The sequence below is a fragment of the Penaeus chinensis genome, chromosome 11, assembly GCF_019202785.1.
Source record: "Penaeus chinensis breed Huanghai No. 1 chromosome 11, ASM1920278v2, whole genome shotgun sequence".
NCBI lineage: Eukaryota > Metazoa > Arthropoda > Malacostraca > Decapoda > Penaeidae > Penaeus > Penaeus chinensis.
Window position 1 is genome coordinate 11,194,451 of NC_061829.1, and position 7,256 is coordinate 11,201,706.

Consider the following 7,256-nt stretch of genomic DNA (forward strand, 5'->3'; position numbering starts at 1 on the left):
TAATAACATTACTTGTGAATACTAATGAAAAACTGGAGTAGGAATCAGTTTTGGTTTTATCTAAAACCCTTAGTAAACCAAATATTCCAAGTAAGGGAGACGGTCTCCCATGCATACATAAAACATTATCTCAAGTAAGTGTTACACCTTGCGTGCACGTGAAAACCCAAAATATACAAATTCCTGAACCGACATCCTATATAACGTACCATCCTCTTTCTTAAACAATATCCATCAAAATTTGTTGTATGAAATAGACTGGAAATGCATATTGTGTGAGGGAATTCTGTCACTTACAGCTTCTGATACGCTAAAAACAATAAATTAATAAATAGCAAACTCCTTGTCCTTGATATTTTCCACAAACAAATAACAATGAATATGTATCAACGAAATGCCATATATATTCTTATTGTTCTGTTTTACCACAATTCTTTTCAACAAACTCCTTCTCAACGCGCAGTAGATAGACGCCTCTCAATGACGTTTCTATTTGTTTATTTGTGATATGAACATTCCAAAAATAAATATTGTATCATGTGTTTCCTTTTATAAATCTTACAAATCAAGATAAAAAGGTATATATATTTATAAAAAGGCACTTGCAAAAGCATATCGATATAACCACATTGTACATGAGGTTCCATATAGGCCTATCATATCACAGTTTTATGTCAACAAAATAACAGGTTCACTGTTCGAAACAAGCGAAGTCTCTTGTGCATTTGGAAGATGCTGTTTACGTTCAACAGCTGTTTTTAATTCAAGACCAAAGTGGCTATTAGCGAAGGACAGCATTTCCTCTGGAATTTATCCCAAGGAGCTAGTTCACTAGTTTCACGGCTTGGGTACTGTAGTCGAGCATCGTCAAGGGAGAAATATCAATGTCAGCCACTTTTCGACGTGGATGAATTTTGTGAAAAAAAATGTAGCACATATATAACACTGCTATATCACGTGGTGTCTAGTATTCTTTATACATACACATTTTGCATGTAGTTTTCCTCTAGTCAGCTTGTCAGCACATCACAACTTCCCCAACAGTCAAATTTAATCCGAAATTTTCAGGTAAACAAAAACACCAAAATAACACTCAAACACATACACTAAATATATATCACACATACTAAAATATATATAGTTTAAAAATATATATAAAAAAAGTTTCTCGGGGCAGCTTATAGCCCCGTCGTCACAGCACAAGTTCCAAAATACCACTGTTTGTTCCCCGCTCCGTCCTCCCCCGCTGACCTGACCCGCTCACTGCTGCCAACTGCTCAAATTTGCTAAGGATTTTCTCGTCTTTCTTAAAAGAGCGCTGTCGGTTACACAAGGGTAGGAATGGACATCGTTATTCCCTTTAAATATACAAGGTGTTTTTTTTTAATAAGTTAAGGATATTTTTCTTCTGTTTATGAATGGTTGGATGCAATTGCGATGTTTTTACTATTTTTTTGGGGTAGTGCGATGGCGTTTAAGCTCTCCAGCGTTTGTAACCCTGACCCCTACACAGGACAAGGGACAAACTACCCTGACCTTGCGAGGTGCCAGTTAGTGTATTACAGGTATAATTCCTTTGTAACTACAGGCTTCAGCAACAAGTGTCCTTACGCAGAATCATGTACCGACAACTCAGTTACACATACAAAACTAAATGTATGGAAAAAAGTAAGAAATTGTATAGAGCAAAATTAATGTTTTGATTGTAAGCTGAAGGCAGCAGGAGGGACACAAGAAGTGAGGGGGGGGGGGGTGAAAAGGAGATGTTTAGGGGAGAAGTGGGAGGGGGGGGGGGGGAAGGGAGTATTTCGTTTGTCTTTTGAATTCAGAAAGGACACTTTACAAAACTGATCGTATTGGAAATACATTGAATAGGGGTTTTTGGGGTTTTTTTTTCCCACACGGGTTTTTAAAAGCCAAAATATTTAAATTAAAAAAACATTTCATTTATTGGAGAGAGGAAATAAAACAGGAGGGGATACGAGTGTAAGAAAGTAACATTTTTTTCCAATTTCACTCGGTTTTTGTAAGGGTTTTTTGTGTAATTTTCCGGGGGGGAGGGGTATGGGGAGGGGAAAAAGGGTTGTTGTTTTTGGGGCGAAAGCTACTTTTAACCCCCCTTGGGGCCCCTGGGGATAATACCAACCCGCTCTCATTTCCACCTAAACCCCCCATGCTACGCCCTTCCATCGATACGGGCTTTTCTCCAAATTCCGGGGTTCGGGACTACAAACCCCCTCAAACCCATCTCACCCGCCCAAAATTTACACCTCCCCCCACCAAGGCACACCCACCACCCCACCCGTTTCCTTAACCCCTCCCTGGAAAACCCACGCCCCAACACCACTCCCAAACCAGTAAAATTTTTATTGAGGGCTTGCTTCGGGGCCCCGAGGGGGAAAAGTAATTTGGGTTTTGGCCCGATTAAAATTTGTCCGCAGCTGTATGGGAAAAAAAAAAGCGAAAACATCACTTAAACGGGTTAAAGGGAAAAAAGAGCCAGAAGGGGAAAAAAAAATTCGGAAAAGCAAAAAAAGAAGAGGGGTATATGTTTGGGGCGAAAGAATAGATGAGTTACCAAAAACCTTTTTTTTTCCTTTTTGGGGATTTGCGGGTTGAGTTTTCCTTAGTGGAAAATAATTGTCATGGGGCCCGGTGTTTGGTTTTGGTGAGCGAATAAACCCAACCCCACGAGGGGGGAGGCATGGGGGAAATAATGTGTTTTGTTTTTAAATTTAAATTTTTCGGGTTTCGCGCCCCTCAGCCAGATGGGGGGGGGGACTAATTCCCCCACTGATGGGGGGGGGGTCCATTTCCCCCAGTGGGGGGGTGTGACGTCCCTCTCCGCAGAAAAGGGGGGCGGGCGTCACTCTCCACGATGAAAAGGGGGAGTTCTTGCCACAAATGGAATGGGCAAAATGGCGTCCTTCAAAAAGCTGGAAATCAGATGGTTTTTCCCCGAGACGAGACGAACTCCCCTCCCTTCTACAATTCAAAGGATCCTCTGCCAGCCTACGAGAGAAGGAATCCCGTCTATTTTTTTGGGGGGTTGAGATCCCCCCCCCCAACTCCCCTTTAGACGCCCTACCTCTCCCTTCACCCTTTCCTTTCGGCGTCCTGAGAGAGAAGTTCCCAGGAGCTTGGCCGTGGAGCGTGAAGGAGAGTGGGAGCCTAACCCCGGATCATAGGCCGAGGAAAAAACATTTTGTCTGTTTTGGGGGTCTTGGGCCCCTGGACAAATGGAAAATAGTGCGCGCCCCCCTGCCGGGGGTTGCCCCTTTCTGTGTCGCTATTATCATTTAATAAGGGGCCGGCCATTAGCAATCGAACACCCCTTTTTAAAAATATTAAGGTTTTAAAATTTTTGATTGTTAGCGAGGCAAAGGGTTAAAATGAGGGAGAAATGTAATGAAAAGAAAAATCTTGACCCTTTTAAAATCCAAAAGAAAAGGGCTAAAACCTCAAAGTATCAGCGTTTCGACGTAAGAAATGTTTCTCAAGCCAGAAGTGTTGGATTCGAACACCTCTCCCCCATTTCTTCTCCCTTTCCTGTCCTTTTTCCCCTTCCCTCCTTTCTACTCCTTTCCCTCCCGGGCCTTTTCCTCTCGCGCCCCTTCCATTCTTCTCCCTTTCTCTCCTCTCCTTGTCCATTTTCTCTCTCGTCCCTTCCTTCCTTCTCCCTTTCTCTCCTTTCCTTGTCCATGTCGTCTATCGTCTATTCCTTTCTTTTATCTCCCCCGTCCTCTTCCTTTATGAAGTATCCCCCTCTGCATGCGCGTGTGAAACAACGAAAATGCGAGTCAAAGCACAGAATGCAAATTCACTTGAACAAAGGCTGAGGTTATATTTTGGAAGATGCTTTTCTCCCCCCTCCCTTCCCCCTTCAGTCTGGCAGAGAGAAGGTCTGTCTGTCTTTGTCTGTCTGTCTGTCTGTCTGTCTGCTTGCTTGCTTGCTTGCTTGCTTGCCTGTCTGCCTGCCTGCCTGCCTGCCTGCCTGCCTGCCTGCCTGCCTGCCTGCCTGCCTGCCTGTTTGTCTGTCTGTCTGCCTGTATGTCTGTTTGCTTGCCTGCCTGTTCGTGTGTGTGTGTGTGTGTGTGTGTGTGTGTGTGTGTGTGTGTGTATCCATTTATCTATCTATTATATATCTCTCTCTCTATACATATATATACTATATATATATATATATATATATATATATATATGTATATATACACATATATATGTATACATACACACACACACACATACACACACACACACACACACACACACACACACACACACACACACACACACACACACACACACACACACACACACATATACATACATATATATATATATATATATATACATTTATACAAATGGACGGCTATTAGAAGCCCAACACCATTTCATCGGCGCTTCAAGAAGAGCCCTCACATAATGTAACATTTTCTCCCTAAGAGCGCCCAACCCGCCACTAGAATCGCCGCCACGCCCTAAATTTAGAATGTCGATAAACGGCAATGTTTCGGATTCTCCACGCGCCGTGTGAGGCCAGATCAGTGTCAGATGCGACTACTGGCCAACAAGGTTCATATTACCAAGCATCTTCAAGGGGATTTGGCACCTGTTGGCAAGAGTGACCATCCGAGTCGGAGGTCGTTTCGGGAGGTCAGGTCAGGTCAAAAAGAGGAGGTCAGATATCAAAAGCGTGACAACTATCCTTCCACTTTCAACGTAAATAAACGTCGCTTTTCCAACATGACTATAATTAACACAATAACACTATTTAGGCTTACATATGGAAACAGTGTGGGGATACGAGCTCAGCGCAACCTACGTCAAGCTAAACATATTGCAAAACATAATTTCCTGCAGCCACGGCCGTTTGTTAACAGGAAAGCTCTGTTGATTATTCCGGGACAACCGTTAACAACGCATAAATAATGCAATAACAGATGCTATTCAAAATATAACAAATTGCCATGCGCTCGTTTCCCCCATGCATGGAATTCAACGTGGATCTGTCTCCCCTTTGAGTGAAAATAAATGGGGAGGAGGAAAGGGAGAGAGGGAGAGAGAGGGGGGGAGAGGGGGGGGGAGGGAGAAAGGGAGAGAGGGAGAGAAGGAGAGAAGGATAGAAGGAAAGAGAGAGAGAGAGAGAGAGACAGAGAGAGAGAGAGAGAGAGAGAGAGAGAGAGAGAGAGAGAGAGAGAGAGAGAGAGAGAGAGAGAGAGAGAGAGAGAGAGAGAGGAAGGGGAGGAAAGGAGGTAAGGAATAGGAATAGTGAGAGAGGCAGCAAAGGAAGTATGAAAAAGGAGAAGAGAGAGACAGCAAAGGAGAGACGGAATGAGAAGAGAGGGGAAGGAAAGGAGGATGGGAGGAGAGGAAGGGGAACAGAGTGGCAGAAAGAAGGAGAGGGAAGCAACAAAGGAGAAAAGAGAGGAGGAGACAGGAACTGGAAAAAAAAGAAGGGAGGAGAATAACGAGATTAAAGATGAAAGGGAGGAGAGGAGAGAGACGTGGCGAAGAAGTAGGAGAGAGAGAGATAAAAAACAAAAAAAACAAAGATTGGAAAGGGAATAAGCAAAAAAAGGAAAGTGACACGGGGAAAGAGGAGAATCAGAAGGTGAGGGAGAATGGGAAGACGAAGGTACACGAAAAGGGAGATAAGAGAAAGAAAGGGAGGAGAAGGAAAAACAAAGTACGAGAAAAAAGGGAGGGGGAGGAGAGGATAGACAGACAGACAGACAGACAGACAGACAGACAGACAGACAGACAGAAAGAGAGAGAGACACCGAATTCTTGTTCGTGATTGAATTCGACAATTACACTCGAATCCCACACCACAGAATTAAAAAAACCGAGACGTGTCAATACCTAAGGTCATCCCAGGTCAGGGTGAATAAAAGGTTAAATGTCACGGTGGCTCCTTAAGCCCTCGGTCATTATCATCAGAGGGAATAAATAACAACAAGAGGGTATGTATGACCATGGACTGCGCGGGAAGGGGGTGGGGGGGGGTGGAGGTAGAGGTATTGTGACTAGGGAGGGAGAAGGACGGTGGGGGGGGGGGGGGGGTAGGGGTGCAGGGATGATAATTTTAAACGTATTTCTTGCTTTCTTTGTATTTTTATTAATCAAATAAGTTACATTTGCACTTCAGTTTGTATATAGTTATATTCTATCAATGCATTAATTTTCCTCATTTTTCTATTATCTTCTATTACAATTATCAATTCTTCATCCTTTCCCCTTTTGCTCTGATCATTTTCACATATCAGCTATTCTTATCCAATATCATACAGCGAGATTTACCTTTCTATTTTGTTTGTCATCGTCTATCAACATTATTTAACCAATTTACCATATCATCCTATTATCTATCAGACTTTCCAGCTCTACCATATAATCTTCACCTGCTTATCAACCTTTCCCTTTCTTAGCACGCACCATATATAATTCACAATGTCTATAGTATGTGCATGTATCTACTTACGAATTTGGGATCTTAATACAAAAATACTGCAAAGTCATCTCTTTTAATAAGCTGTTTGCGCTTAAATACCAGTTTATTTGGTAAGTATGTAACATCTGTTGCTACGAAGGCAATCTATGGACCCGATGTTCATGTGGGTTTGTGTCATTCTTTGCTCTTCGGTGTATATGCGGTATGCAACGTAGCAATTCTTCTATTTCTTTGTCTTCTTTGTTTGTTTTCCATCGTCTCTTCCCATTTTTCGTCTTCCGTCTCCCTTTCTCGTTCTTCCTTTCCTTTTTTTCTTTTCTTCTTCTTCTTCTTTTCTTCTTCTTCTTCTTCTTCTTCTTCTTCTTCTTCTTCTTCTTCTTCTTCTTCTTTTCTTTTTCTTTCTTCTTCTTCTTTTCTTTTTTTTCTTCTTCTTCTTCTTTCTTCTTTTTTCTTCTTCTTCTTCTTTTTTTCTTCTTTTCTTCTTCTTTCTTCTTACTACCAACCCTCCTCCTCCTTCTTCCCCCTTTATTTCCTCCTCCCTCCCTCCCCTTGCCCCCGCGTCGTAACTCCTCTCTCCTCCTCCTATCTTTCCCCCCTCCTCCTCTTCCTCCTCCTCCTCCTCCTCCTTCCCCTCTTCCCTCCTCCTCTCCTTTCCCTTTTCCTCTTCCTCCTCCTCTTCTTCATCTTCCCCCTTCCCCATCTTCCTCTTTTCTTCATATTCCCTTTATCCCCCTGTCCTTTTTTTCTTTAAACGCCACTTCCCATTATGGGTCTTTCCGCAGAGCCTCATCACACATAGCAT

General features: G+C 42.8%; 1 protein-coding gene across 1 annotated transcript in view; it reads right to left on the reverse strand.

Moving 5' to 3' along the window:
- The window catches only part of LOC125030498, a 54,764-nt gene extending 53,569 nt beyond the window's left edge, over positions 1-1,195 (reverse strand). The window contains exon 1 of the mRNA XM_047620548.1: positions 1,128-1,195. The gene's annotated coding sequence lies outside the window, so the exon portion shown is untranslated. The remainder of the gene's footprint in view (positions 1-1,127) is intronic.
- Positions 1,196-7,256: the final 6,061 nt, after the last annotated feature.